This window comes from Oryctolagus cuniculus, chromosome 7, assembly GCF_964237555.1.
Source record: "Oryctolagus cuniculus chromosome 7, mOryCun1.1, whole genome shotgun sequence".
NCBI classification, from domain to species: domain Eukaryota; kingdom Metazoa; phylum Chordata; class Mammalia; order Lagomorpha; family Leporidae; genus Oryctolagus; species Oryctolagus cuniculus.
Window position 1 is genome coordinate 97888709 of NC_091438.1, and position 15576 is coordinate 97904284.

Consider the following 15576-nt stretch of genomic DNA (forward strand, 5'->3'; position numbering starts at 1 on the left):
GAGTACAGAATTTGATTTTGGACATGTGAAATAAGTGTATTTTTTTCAGTGCATATGTAATATAAATTTGTGTGTCTGTGTGTATGCATTATACACATGAGCCTGGAATTCAGTAGAGCAGTATGGGCTGGAGATAATGTTGTGGAAGTTGTCAGAATTTTAGAATTAATTTTAAACTATGAAACTAAGAAGTGATGTTCTAAGGGAATGAAGGTAGTTAAGGCCTATATGTTCAGGGACTGTGCAATCTACAAAGGTGATGTATGTCATAAAAAGTAAACAAATTAAGGGGGCCAGCGCTGTGGCTCTCTTGGTTAATTCTGCGACTGCAGTGCCAGTATCCCAGCCGGGTTCTAGTCCCGGTTGCTCCTCTTCCAGTCCAGCTCTCTGCTATGGCCTGGGAGTGCAGTGGAGGATGGCCCAAGTGCTTGGGCTCTGCACCCGCATGGGAGACCAGGAGGAAGCACCTGGCTCCTTGCTTCAGATTGGCGCTGGCCAGAGTGGCCATTTGGGGGGGTGAACCAATGGAAGGAAGACCTTTCTCTCTATCTCTCTCACTGTCAAACTGTCAAATAAATTAAAAAAAAAAGTAACCAAATTAAAAAAAAAGTAGTAAGAACAATAAAGGTGATAAAAAGAAGTGATGTAATAGATTTTAGCTTATGGACTATTAAATAGAGCATTTCTCTTTTTTTTTAATTCTTTTTTTTTTTAACTTTTATTTAATGAATATAGATTTCCAAAGTACAGCTTATGGACTACATTGACTCCCCCCCCCATGACTTCCCTCCCACCCGCAACCCTCCCCTTTCCCGCTCTCTCTCCCTTTCCATTCACATCAAGATTCATTTTCAATTTTCTATATATACAGAAGATCAGTTTAGTACACATTAAGTAAAGATTTCAACAGTTTGCACCCCCATAGAAACACAAAGTGAAAAATACTGTTTGAGTACTCATTATAGCATTAAATCTCAATGTACAGCACATTAAGGACAGAGATCCTACATGAGGAGTAAGTGCACAGTGACTCCTGTTGTTGACTTTACAAATTGACACTCCTGTTTATGGCGTCAGTAATCTCCCTATGCTCCAGTCATGAGTTTCCAAGGCTATGGAAGCCTTTTGAGTTCTCCGACTCTGATCATATTTAGACAATAGAGCATTTCTTGGATGTAGGATGTATGGCTATAGAAATGGATATTTTTTCCAGAATGACCACATTATTCACATTAAATGTACAAGAGGTAAATATTTCACTCTATCAGCTACAGCTTTTATTCTCTCTTCCATTTAGTAAATATTCATTATTACTAATTTTTAAGTAAAAAAAGTAAAACAAAATAGTGTATACTATCTGAATGAGAAAAATTTCCTTGGCAGTTAATTAGGATGGGCAAAAATTTCTAGTTTTTTTTTTTTTTAATTTTATATTTAGTATATAGTCAAGCAGTATGACATGATGGTTTAAATAATTTTCTTCTAGCAGAATATTATTGACAGAGCATTTATCGCAGAGTATTTATGAAGTATTTTCCATAATATTTTACCAGAGCAAAATATAATAGTAGAGTTAAACAATTAGTCCGTTAATACTGCACAAATCAAATGCATTGAGATTGTTGTGTTTAGTCTCGGAATTCATAATTTTAAAAGGATTTCAAGCAAATTGGACTATAATAAGCTGATAATATTCTGGTTAAGTACTTGGGCATTTTTTCTTTTGGGAGAGCTGCCATAAAGAAGAGTGAAACCGGGGTTGGTAGTGTGGCACAGCCGATTAAGCTACAGCTTTTGACATCAACGTCCCATATCAAAGTATTGGTTTGAGTCCCAGCTACTGTGCTTCTGAAGATCCAGCTTCCTGTTAATGTGCCTGGGAGCCAGCAGAAGATGCCCTGAGTCCTTGCGCTCCTGCTACACATTTGGAGAACAGGATGGAGTTCTTGGCTTCTGACTTTGGCCTGACCCAGTCCTGGCAGTTGTGGCCATTTGGAGAGTGAACTCTGTCTCTCTTTCACTGTGACTCTGCCTGTCACATATATATATTTATATACACACACATATATATATTAAATTTATAAATAAAAAATTAATATAAAGAATTTCCATATACCCCACAACTGGCTTTCTCCATTTTAAACATATTAGCATTATTTTAGGATCACAATCAATGAAGCACACCTATTTTCTCCTATATTTTTGCATTTTTATTTAAACTTTCTTTGTTCCTTTCATTCATCTCAGCCTCTGGTAATCAATATCAATGTTAGATTGATTTTTTTTTTAGCACCACATATAAGAGAAAACATGTGAAATTTGTCTTTTTGTATTTGGATTATTTCATTTAACATTATATCCTCCAGTTCTATCCATTTCACTGCAAGTGACAGGATCTCATACTTTTTTAAGTAGCTGCTGCTGATGGACACCTTGGCTTTTGTGAACAGTGCTGCAGTAAACATGGTGGAGCAGGTATCCCTTTGATACAATGATTTTACATTTTTTGGATATATACACAGTAGTGGGATTGTTGGATCATGTGGCAAATGTATTATTAGCTTTTAAAGAAATCTCCATGCTGTTTTCCATAGTTGCTGCACTAATTTACATCCCCATAATCACTATATAAAAGCTCCCTTTTCTTCATATCCTTAGAATTTGTTAGTTTCTGCCTTTTTGAAAATAGCCATTCTTGCCACAGGGGTGAGGCGATATCTAGTTGTGGTTTTGATTTGCAGTTTCCTAGTGGCTAGTGGGATTGAGCACTCTTTCATATTTTTGTTGACCATTTTTGTTTCTTCTTTTGAGAATGATCTGTTTAGATCCTTTGCCCATTTCTTGACTGTTTTTTTTTTAATTGTAGAATTTTTGCATTCTTTATATATTCTGGGTGTTAATTCTTTGTCTCCCATTCTGTTGGATATCTGTTCACTATATTGATTATTTTCTTTGCTGTACAGAAGCTTCTGAGTTTGTTTTCCCATTTGGCTGCAACAACAATACATATATATATATATATATATATATACACACACATATTTCTAAGATTTATTTTATTTATTTGAAAGAGTTACAGAGAGAGGTAGAGACAGAGAGTTTTTAATCCGCTGGTTCATTCCCTAGATGGCAGCAATGGCTGGAGCTGTGCTGATCTGAAGCCAGGAGCCAGGAGCTTCTTCCGGGTCTCCCACATGGGTGCAGGGGTCCAAGGACTTGGGCCATTTTCTACTGCTTTCCCAGGGCACAGCATAGAGCTGGATCGGAAGAGGAACAGCTGGTACTAGAACTGGCACCCATATGGGATGCCGGTGCTTTAGGGCCAGGGCTTTAGCACACTGCACCACAGCGACGGCCCCCAAGATATATTTAAAGACAACGTTATTGAGGTATACTTTATATACCATTAATATCAGCTATTTTTAACAGTTTGAGTATGGTACTGAATTTACTGCATCGTGCATTGTTTAGGTTTAGAACATTTCTATCACCCCCAAAAGATGTCTTCTGCCCATTTCTGGTTAATAGCTACTTTTTTTAATTACCACAGACATAAATGTTACTTATATAGAAATTGTAAATAATGTGTTTATATTTTTACTCATTTATCCATATGAAGAAGTTGATGCCAAATGAGGAGGTTCTCAGATTATGGACAGTGGAACTCATGGTATCAGATGAAGTCTCTTCTTGTTTGTAAAACATGCTTCATCTCTGTTTAAACACTGCTTCTTCCTCCTCCTCTTCCTGACATGCAAAAAAAGCAAAAATTATTTTACAGTTCCTTTTGTTCGATTTTATTTGCTCAGCCGACCTATTCTAAACTTCTTAAATATTTTTTTGCCCCATGTGCTCTGTTTAAGAGCCCTTTCCTCCTCTCAGTTTTCTATAATGTAGGGAAAAACTCTTCTCCCCTCTAACAAAACTTCTGTTTGTTTCCTGCTTGGGTTTTCATAGTTTTTTTTTTTTTTTTTTTTTCCCTTAATGCAAGTATGGGGGGTGTCCAGCCCACAGGCTTGCAAAATCATTTGGTCTGATCCTGGCAAGGCAGCTCTATAAATCTAGGAGCTTTTCAGTAAATTGGGGAACTTTTTCATAACAACATAAATTTGTATTAAGTTAATCACAATAATAACATAAAGTTTGAGGGACATACAAGGAATGTCCATTTCAGGAAAGACAGGGCACATCCAAGAACATGACAGGATGAACACTTATGCTTCTTGCTGGCTTCCTGCAATGTGTCTGCCTGTATTGTGGTGACTTGGAGAGCAGTTGGTGCCAGGCACACTGGGAATGTGCACATTGTGAAAATGTTAAGACTCTGTGGGGAAACTGGCCATCTGGTGATGACATGTGATCACTTGATTAGTCATGATGGAGATGACCTTCCTCTGATGATAGATGACAATGTTGTTTGACTACTTTGTTGATACAGACAATAATGTCAATCCAGCCTTGTTGCTTATGTCCAGAATCAACAATCCTTGTGAAAACTAAGTGTCATATAAAAAAAAAATTACAGTACATGGAAAAGATCTCAAAAGTCAATGATACCAATTTTGGCATGTTCTAAATCAAAGGTGCAGTATTAGAAGAGTAGTAAAAGTAAAGAAATCACATTTCTGGTAATACAGACACTGAATATTTACCAAAACTTAACTGATGTGACATCCAAAAATGACAACTACAAAAAAAAAGAAGTTTATGCAGAGTATCAGTCTTTTCTTTGGTTGAATTCTAAGGCAAATCTGTGTACTTAGGTTGTGGTGACCTGTTAGCAATAATGAAAAATAAATAAAAAAGCGGAGAGTTATTACAGCTGAAAACATGCTAACCTCAGTGAATTGGGGAGCTAACTGTATAAAATCGGCACTGTTCAGCAGTTTGGAATCATGACAAACCAGTTTCACTAGTGCTCCTTGTGACAGAACAGAAGCTGAGGCATCATGTAGAGGGAGAGATTGTGAAAGAATGCATAGTGGCTGCTACAGAGTTATTAGCACCAGATTAAGTAAAATTGCTTCTGTCTGAGTGTTGGTTTGTCTCAGTGAACCGACTCAGATTGGATTACTGACTTAGTACAAGATATTGAAAAAACACTGAAGAATTCTGCAGGTGGTTTCCAGGTTTTCTCTCTGGCTTGTGACGAAACAACAAGCATAACAAATACTGCCCAACTGGCCATTGTTGCTTGCAGGATAGCAGCTACTGGAGCTGCTGTTACAGGAAGCCATGGATGGCACTACAAGACATTAGGGCTTGTTTGAGAGACTTGTTTTATCAATGAAAAAAACTTGAGCTTAAATTTGAAAACTAGCCTTACTAGAGATGGAGCTCCAACAATGGTCAGCTCACAAAAAGGGCTAATTGCATTTGTTAAGAAAAACTGAGGGGCCGGCGCCATGGTTCACTTGGTTAATCCTTCGCCTGTGGCGGCGGTTCTGGTCCCGGTTGCTCCTCTTCCAGTCCAGCTCTCTGCTGTGGCCCAGAAGGGCAGTGGAGGATGGCCCTGGTCCTTGGGCCCTGCACCCACATGGGAGACCAGGAGGAAGCACCTGGCTCCTGGCTTTGGATCAGCGTAGCGCCGGCCATGGCAGCCATTTGGGGAGTGAACCAACGGAAGAAAGACTTTTCTCTCTAATAAAAAAAAAAAAAAAGAAAAGAAAAGAAAAAACTGAGTCCTCTCCGTCTTGAGCCAAGTGATTTAAGTGTATTCCCTTCCATCATACACTAAGAAAGTCTATGCACACTAGTTGCCACTAAACCATGTGATATCAGCAGTAGTGCCCTGTGTAAATTTTGTGAAAAGCAGAGGGTCTAACAAGCTGGCAGTCAGGGAGACACTGCATGATCTTGACTCCAAGTGCAGTGATCTTGTTTGTCACTGTGCAGTGCAGTGGCTGGGTAATGGGAACGTCGTCCTGAGCTTTTGCAAACTGCGGGATGAATTTGAGCATTTCGTGGAGATGAAGGGAAATCCTGTCAGAGAACTCAGTGATAGCAAGTTGCTCTGTGATCTAGCATTCATGGTGGACATTAGCAGGTATCTCTGAGAGCTGAATGTCAAGCTGCAGGACCTGGACTAATTCTCTGCTCCCTGCATGGAAATGTGAAATCCTTTGAAGCTAAATTAAGACTGTGGAAAATGCAACTCAAAAGAAATAGCATGAGGCTTTCCCCAATCTTGAAGGACAAAGGCCTCCTATGCCACTTGCAAATGCTGGTGAATGTGTGAAACTAATTGAGGCATTTAATGAAAGATTCCAGGAAGTGAAAAATAAGCAAATGGAATTGAACATCTTTGCCACACCATTCATTGTGGAACCAGATGATGTGCTTGATAACCTAAAACATGAAATCATTCAGCTGGAAGCAATGATGAGCTGGAAACTAGGCACAACAACCTCCCACTGCCTGAATTCTGTAAACATTGCGTAAGCAATGATGGATTTCCCACTTTGAGGAGACATGCATTGAATTTTGCATCTATATTCAGAACTGCTTACTTCTGCCAGCAATTCTGTTCTAATTTACCATCGCAAAAAGTCAACTGCATTCCAGACTGACCCAAGCAAACCTGGAAAAGCAGTTGCAAGTAGCAACATCATCAATACCAGCTAACATCATACACCTCACCAAAAAGAAGCAGTTCTAGTCATTAAATTAGGGTGATTAAATGTTTATATAGAGCACCTAACTTTTAAGGTGGTAATTTTGCAAGGCCTGTGAATTATGTTTTAAATATCCTAATGGTCTTTAGCAGAAAAAAGATTTACCACCATTTCTCTAACGAAATGTTCAATAATTTAATCATAATCTATTTTGTCCAGAGATTGGCTTGAGTGTTTTCTTTTCTTTTTTTTTTTAAAGAGGGGCAGATAAAGGGCAAGTGGCTGAATTGTAAATCAAGTTGTATATTTTAATCAATGTAGTTCTATACAGTATTTATTACTTTAAATAGAAATGTATTACTAACATAACTTTAAGAGATCTGAAATATTTTATGAATTCCAACTAAGGATTGTTTGGACTAGGATAAGCAAATATTTAATGTGCTAACCTTCCCTTATTAAGAGGTTGTAATTTTTGTGCAGACATATCTCTGTAAATGTTTTCATTAATTTTGATTGTTTGTATTCATCTTCTGTCTTACCACCTTATAGATTTTGTAGGCTTATATTTTTGCAGTCTCAAATGTGCAGTAAAAATAAAAGCTGAAAAATGTGTATAGAAACTTTTTCTGAACAGAAATACACTGCCTTCCAAGTTTTATGAAACAAATAAATACATTTAAGAATGAGATTACGAATAATTCCTAATTCCAAATGATGCTTTATGTCATTTTAAAATATATGAATATATCATGAAAATGCAGTGCTTCAAACTACTGGGGTTGTTTATAGTAATCTATAAACCTGTACTATTTCTATATTCTTCTGACTGTTCTTCTAGATCCTTTCTCCATTTTTTTAAAGATTTATTAATTTGAAAGTCACAGTTACACAGCAAGAGAAGGAAAAGCAGAAAGAAAGGTCTTCCATCTGCTGGTTCACTCCCCAATTGGCTACAAGGCCGGAGCTCTGCTGATCTGAAGCAGGAGCCAGGAGCTTCCTCCGGGTCTTCCCATGCGGCTGCAGAGACCCAACAACTTGGGCCACCTTCTGTTTTCCCAGGCCATAGCAGAGAGCTGGATCAGAAGTGGAGCAGCCAGGTCTAGCACTGTTGCCCACATGGGATTCTAGGACTGCAGGCGATGGCTTTTCCCACTATAACACAGCACCAGCCCCTCTCCTTCATTTTTAAAACACATTTTGTCTGTACTATAAAATCATGGCAGTTCTTCATCATCAAAACATAATGACCCAAGTACTTGGGTCCTGCACCCCGTGGGAGACCAGGATAAGTACCTGGCTCCTGCCATCGCATCAGTGCAGCGTGCCGGCCGTGGCAGCCAGTGGAGGGTGAACCAACAGCAAAGGAAGACCTTTCTCTCTGTCTCTCTCTCTCACTGTCCACTCTGCCTGTCAAAAAAAAAAAAAAAAAAAAAAGATTGACTCAATACTTAACATCCTTCAAACAAAATGATTTAAACATAGTTGCTTTGTTTTAACTAGGGTTGTGTATTTTGCAGAAATTCTAATCTAAAATTTTGCAATATGTATAAAATATTATGGATTATAATCATTGCAGCTAAGTTTTCTGAGAACTAAAACTTTCTGCCACAGGGCTTGCATCAAGATACAGTGGGTTAAGCTGCTGTTTGTGATGGCGGCATCCCATATGAGCACTGTTTTGAGGCCAGGTGCTCCACTTCCAATTCAGCCTCCTGAATCTGCCTGGGAAAGCAGTAGTAGATGGCCCAAGTACTTGAGCCCTGCCAGCAAATTGGAGAACGAGATGGAGTTCCAGGATCCTGACTTTGGCCTGGCCCAGCCCCAGCTATTGTGGCCATTTGGATAGTGATCCCGCAAATAGATCTCTCTCTCTCTCCTTTTTTCTTCGTAACTCTGCCTTTCAAATATGTACATATTTGAAAGATTCTTTTTTATTTTCTTGAAAAGCAGAGTTACAGGGAGAGAGGGAGAGACAGAGAGAGATCTTCCATCCCTGGTTCACTCCCTAGATGGCCAGTGTGGGGCCAGGCTGAAGCCAGGAGCCAGGAACTACCTCCAGGTCTCCCATGTAGGTGGCAGAGGTCCAAACACTTGGGCTATTTTCTGCTGCTTTTCCCAGGCCATTAGCAGGGAGCTGGAAAGAAGTGGAGCAGCTGGGACTCAAACTTTTGCCCATATGTGTTGCTGACATTCCAGGCAGTGGCTTTACCTGCAACAATACAACACTAGCCCCAAATTAATAAACATTAAAAAAAAGCTTTCTCTGTTTTTACTATTTTACATGGCTTTACATATCTTAGCAGTGATTTTAATAATTCTGGAGTTCATTATTCAGAATTTCATTTATTTATTAATATACTTAAGCTTATACTAAGTAACTGGAATCTAGACCATGGCATATAACATTTTAATATACTTTGTTTAAAAAATATTTCATTTATTTGAGAGACAGAGTTAGAGAGTGAGAGATAAAGAGAGAGAGGTCTTCCAATTGCTGGTTTACTCCCCAGTGGCCAAAATAGCCAGAGCTGGGCCAATCTGTATCCAGGAGCCAGGAGCTTCTTCCAGGTTTCCCACTTGGGTCCATCTTCCACTGCCTTCTCAGGCTACCAGCAGGGAGCTGGATCAGAAATGGGACACAAACCATTGCTCATATTGGATGCAGAAGCTGCAAGCAGAGGCTTAACCTACTATGCTACAGTGCCAGTCCCTTTAATAAACTTTTTACTCAAGATAATAACGTGTTGGTATTCCTAATATCTAAAAATTCCCATGAATGAATAGTTAGGCTAAAGGTAATTGATACAGTCAGCAAAGCATTTCTTTGAAAATTTCAAAAATAATTTATTATGAGCCACATTTAAAAACACACAGAATAAATATTTGTTTCTGTTCAATATATAAGTAGATGTTCAGCAGTTAACAGGTCAGGTAATTCCGACTCGTATTTTGTTACTACTTTTGCATTCAATTATTGTTATAGCCATTGTGTATCTTCCTACTAAACTAGGGTCTTGGCATTTTACTTGTTAAACGTCTTACCTGGTGAAATATTGAGTCTATTTACTATAATGTAAATTTAAAATATTTTCTCAAAAAACAAAAAAAGTAGAAGGAAGGAGGGTGGGAGAGAAGGAAGGAGGGAGAGAAGACAGGAATATCATTATGTTCTTAGATTTGTATGTATAAATCATATTGTGTCTTTTAAAAAATAAATAATGAAATTTAAAAAGGTAGGCCGGCGCGGCTGCTCACTAGGCTAATATTCCGCCTGCGGCCCCAGCACACCAGGTTCTAGTCCTGGTCAGGGCACTGGATTCTGTCCCGGTTGCTCCTCTTCCAGTCCAGCTCACTGCTGTGGCCTGGGAAGGCAGTGAAGGATGGTCCAAGTGCTTGGGCCCTGCACCTGCAAGGGAGACCAGGAGGAAGCACTTGGCTCCTGGCTTGCAGCATTTGGGGGGTGAAGCAACGGAAGGAAGACCTTTCTCTCTGTCTCTCTCTCTCTTTCACTGTCTAACTCTGCCTGTCAATAAATAAAAATAAATAAATAAATAAATAAATAAAAGATGTTAAAAAAAGAAGTTTAAAAAATAGTTGAGATTAAAGTCTAATATCCATATATATTGTATTTTTGTAGATATGGTATGTATAGAGTGATTAAAATATGATGATTTAAAATTTAATATTAGTACATGCAAAACAGGGAATATTTTACTGATAATGGTACTGATTTATTTTTAATTGAATGACTTTTCTAAACTATAATTGAAGCCATGATGCTTTCTTAGTATTTTGTTTTTATTAAATAAATTTACCTTTTCTACTTCATATTAGTATTTGAATTTAATAATTTACATATTTGTGTGTCCATTTAACATAGTAGTCATAAAATTACTGAAGTTTAAATGAATTAAAGTAACTGTTTTCCTTGTCTATGGTCATGTTTAGATTTGGCAGCACTTCAGAAGTTTTATGGCTAGAAAGTGCCCTATTTCTAAATGCAAGCTTGAGAATAATATGTATTCTGCTTTGTTGGATGATGTCAATAAATTCCAGTTGCTAATACTATTTAGAACAATTTCATTATCTATCAGGTTGATTAAAAATAAGAAAAGTGAGAAAATTTTTTATTTCAACTCCACTTATTCCTTTCCCAGTGATTTTTTATTATATATCTGGGCTTTAGACCTATACCATTTTCATTCTCTATGAAATTCTTTTGCCATTTCTTGCAAGGCAGATCTGCTGACCACAAAAATCCCTCAATTTTGGCTCATCTGAGAAGGTTTTGTTATTCTTTCTCTTTTGAAGAATAATTTCACAGAGTATACAATTCTAGGTTTGTGGGGATTTTTTTTTCTCAGTGCTTTAAATACTTTATTCCACTGTTTTATGCCTGCATGGTTTCTGAGAAGTAAGTTATAATTCTTACCTTGGATAAGTAAGGTGCTTTTTTTTTTATAACTTCTGCTTTCTTTCAAGCTTATGATGTTGATATTCTTAAGTTTTAAAGTGAAAATTTTTTTTGTATTTTTGGTAGTTATTCAAATTAGTGGTCTCTGAATTTTCTGTATTTGTCATTTGATATCTGACATTAATTTGGGGAAACTCTCAGTCACTATTGCTTCCAATAATACCACAGTTCCTTTGTCTTTTATTTATTTTTCTTCTTATGTTTCCATTTCAGTGGTGGGGAACCTCTAGTCTACCAACTATATAAGGCCTTTGAAATCATTAGACCTCCTAAGTCAACTGCAGAAAGGACTCAAAATTCAATAAACCTATAACAGGCTAATTATAAGTTAATAATTTTGTATGATCCATGAATTATGGTATAGATATACAAATGACTCTTGGTAGAATACAGTTTCCCTACCCCTGATATATATTATAATATATATATATATATATATTCTGTTATGTTTTTTATTATTCAGGATTAGGCCATTAGCTTCCTGCTAATATGCACCCTGGGAGGCAGCAAATGAAAGACCAAGTATTTGGGTTCTTGCCACCTGTATAGGAAACCTGAATTGCATTCCTATCTCCTGATTTTGGACTGGTTCCATCCTGACTGTTGCAAGCACTTTGAAAATGAACCAGAGGATGGAAGATATTTTTGTCTCTCCCTGACCTCAACTCTGTCACTGTATTTTTCAAATAAATAAAAACAAGCAAAAACCTATAAATATGCTAAGGGATCTAACAGAAATGAAGAATGCCTGATGGTTTTATGTCATAATAATTTCCTTCATAATAATTCTGTGAGTTAATTTCCATTGCGACCCTCAATTTACAGATAAGGAAACTGAGATACAGCATGTATAACTTGCTTGAGGTCACTAAGCTCTGAAAAATTTTTTTGATTGTATTCTTTTTCTACCTACTTTGTAAGCTGCTCTAAAAATCAGATAAATTCAAACCAATAGAACATGTTAGATATGATGCTCTATCAGTTGCTCCTAAGCCTCTGCTTTACATGTGGGGAAGCCATGAATCAAATATGTAGACTGTCTGGCTTATTGTAGGCCCACGTGGTTAATTGGCATGGGAAGACCAAGATGATACGGAGAAAAAGGCCCCTTTATTTCAACTGAATCTCACCTTCCAGCTGTCCTTATCTATCCATCATTTATATGAATGGGCCACATGGGACATGCCAGTTTAGTTGAGCAATAGGAGACTGAGGCGTCAGCCAATATCTGGGAGAGAACTGCCTGCTTCAAATGAGTAAGCCAATAAAATCTTTGGAGAAAACCTGAAAGTTATTTTAAGACAAGAGGTTTTAAATCGGTAAGTTAATAAGAGATAGCCACCTAAATGAGACTTTGTCATTTGTACTTACAAGTCTTTTAAATTTGCTGTGTCTCTGAGGACAGGAAAAGATAGCCAGATATACGTATGAAACAAATATTACTGGGGCTGGTGCTGTGGTGTGGTGGGTAAAGCTGCTGCTTGCAGTGCTGGCATCCCATATGGGCGCCAGTTCATATCCCGGCTGTTCCACTTCGGATCCATCTATTTGCTATGGCCTGGAAAAGCAGTGGAAGATGGCCCAAGTCCTTGGGCCCGTGCACCCATGTGGGAGACCCAGAAGAAGCTCCAGGCTCCTGGCTTTGGATTGGTGCAGCTCTGGCCGTTGTGGCCAATTGGGGAGAGAACCAGGGGATGGAAAACTTTTCTCACTCTCTCTGACTCTCCTCTCACTGCATAACCCCGACTTTCTTTCTTTTTTTTTTTTTTTTCATTTTCATTAGGTTGATTTAACCTGGCACATAGTTTATTTGAGCTAGTTGATTTCTATCTTTTACTTTCTTTTTATTTTAAATTTTATTTAAAAAAATTTCCAAAGTAAAGCTTATTTTATGGATTACAATGCCCCCCCATAACTTCCCTCCCAACCACAACCCTCCCATCTCCCACTCCCTCTCCCATTCCATTTGCATCAAGATTCATTTTCAATTAGCTTTATATACAGAAGATCAATTTAGTATATATTAAGTGAAGATTTCAACAGTTTGAACCAACACAGAAACGTAAAGTGTAAAATACTGTTTGAGTACTAGTTATAGCATTAATTCACATTGAACGACACATTAAGGATAGAGATCCTACATGAGGACTAAGTACACAGTGATTCCTGTTGTTGACTTAACAAATTGACACTCTTGTTTATGGCATCTGTAATCGCCCTAGGCCCTAGTCATGAGTTGCCAAGGCTATGGAAGCCTTTTGAGTTCGCTGACTCCAATCTTATTTAGACAAGGTCATAGTCAAAGTGGAAGTTCTCTCCTTGTTCAGAGAAAGGTACCTCCTTCTTTGATGGCCCATTCTTTCCACTGGGATCTCACTTCCAGAGATCTTTCATTTAGGTTGTTGTTGTTGTTGTTGTTATTATTATTATTTTGCCAGAGTATCTTGGCTTTCTATGCCTAAAACACTCTCATGGGCTCTTCAGCCGGATCCGAATGCCTGAAGGGCTGATTCTGAGGCCAGAGTGCTGTTTAGGACATCTGCCATTCTATGAGTCTGCTGTGTATCTCATGTTGGATCGTTCTCTCCCTTTTTTATTCTATCAGTTAGTATTAGCAGACTAGTCTTGTTTATGTGATCCCCTTGACTATTAAACCTATCATTATGATCAATTGTGAACTGAAATTGATCACTTGGACTGGTGAGATGGCATTGGTACATGTCACCTTGATGGGATTGAATTGGAATCCCCTGGCACATTTATAACTCTACCATTTGGGGCAAGTCAGATTGAGCATGTGCAGAACTGTACATCTCCTCCCTCTCTTATTCCCACTCTTATATTTAACAGAGGAAACTTTTCAGTTAAATTTAAACACCTAAGAATAATTGTGTGTTAATTACAGAGTTCAACCAATAATATTAAGTAGAACAAAAAAATTACTCAAAGGGATAAAGTATTAAATTGTACATCAACCGTCAGGACAAGGGCTGATCAAGTCACTGTTTCTCATAGTGTCCATTTCACTTCAACCAGTTTCCTTTCTGGTGCTCGATTAGTTTTCACTGATCAGGGAAAACATATGATATTTGTCCCTCTGGGACTGGCTTAATTCACTCAGCATGATGTTTTCCAGATTCCTCCATTATGTTGCAAATGACCGGGTTTCATTGTTTTTGACTGCTGCATAGTATTCTATAGAGTACATGTCCCATAATTTCTTTATCCAGTCTACTGTTGATGGGCATTGTGTTGATTCCAGGTCTTAGCTATTGTGAATTGAGCTGCAATAAACATTAATGTGCAGACAGCTTTTTTTGTTTGCCAATTTAATTTCCTTTGGGTAAATTCCAAGGAGTGGGATGGCTGGGTTGTATGTAGGGTTATATTCAGGTTTCTGAGGAATCTCCAGACTGACTTCCATAGTGGCTTGACCAGTTTGCATTCCCACCAACAGTGGGTTAGTGTCCCTTTTTCCCCACATCCTCTCCAGCATCTGTTGCTGGTAGCTTTCTGTATGAGAGCCATTCTAACGGGGTGAGGTAAAACCTCATTGTGGTTTTGATTTGCATTTTCCTGATTGCTAGTGATCCTGAGCATTTTTTCATGTGCCTGTTGGCCCTTTGGATTTCCTCTTTTGAAAAATATCTATTGAGGTCCTTGGCCCATCTCTTAAGTGGGTTGTTGGTTTTGTTATTGTAGAGTTTCTTGATCTCTTTGTAGATTCTGGTTATTAACCCTTTATCTGTTGTGTAGCTAGCAAATATTTGTTCCCATTCTGTCGGTTGCCTCTTCACTTTCCTGACTGTTTCTTTTGCAGTACAGAAACTTCTCAATTTGATCTAATCCCAATTGTTAATTTTGGCTTTGACTGCCTGTGCTTCTGGGATCTTTTCCAAGAAGTCTTTGCCTGTGCCTAAATCTTGCAGGGTTTCTCCAATGTTCTCTAATAATTTGATGGTGTCAGGTCATAGATTTGGGTCTTTAATCCATGTGGAGTGGATTTTTGTGTAAGGTTTAAGGTAGGGGTCTTGCTTCATGCTTCTGCATGTGGAAATCCAGTTTTCCCAGAGCCATTTATTGAATAGACTGTCCTTATTCCAGCAATTGGTTTTAGATCCTTGATCAAATATAAGTTGGCTGTAGATGTTTATATTGATTTCTGGTGTTTCTATTCTGTTCCATTGGTCTATCCATCTGTTTCTGTACCAGTACCATGCTGTTTTGATAACAACTGCCCTGTAGTATGTCCTGAAATCTGGTATTGTGATGCCTCCAGCTTTGTTTTTGTTGTACAAGATTGCTTTAGCTATTTGAGGTCTCCTGTGTCTCCATATGAATTTCATCATCATTTTTTCCAGGTCTGAGAAGAATGTCTTTGGTATTTTGATTGGTATCCCATTGAATCTGTAAATTGCTTTTGGGAGAATGGACATTTTGATGATATTGATTTTTCAAATAAATAAATAAATCTGAAAAAAAAGA

General features: G+C 37.9%; 1 protein-coding gene across 2 annotated transcripts in view; it reads left to right on the forward strand.

Moving 5' to 3' along the window:
* Positions 1–15576, forward strand: part of LRRIQ3 (leucine rich repeats and IQ motif containing 3) — a 163646-nt gene that overhangs the window by 1531 nt on the left and 146539 nt on the right. The gene's annotated exons all lie outside the window — the stretch shown is intronic.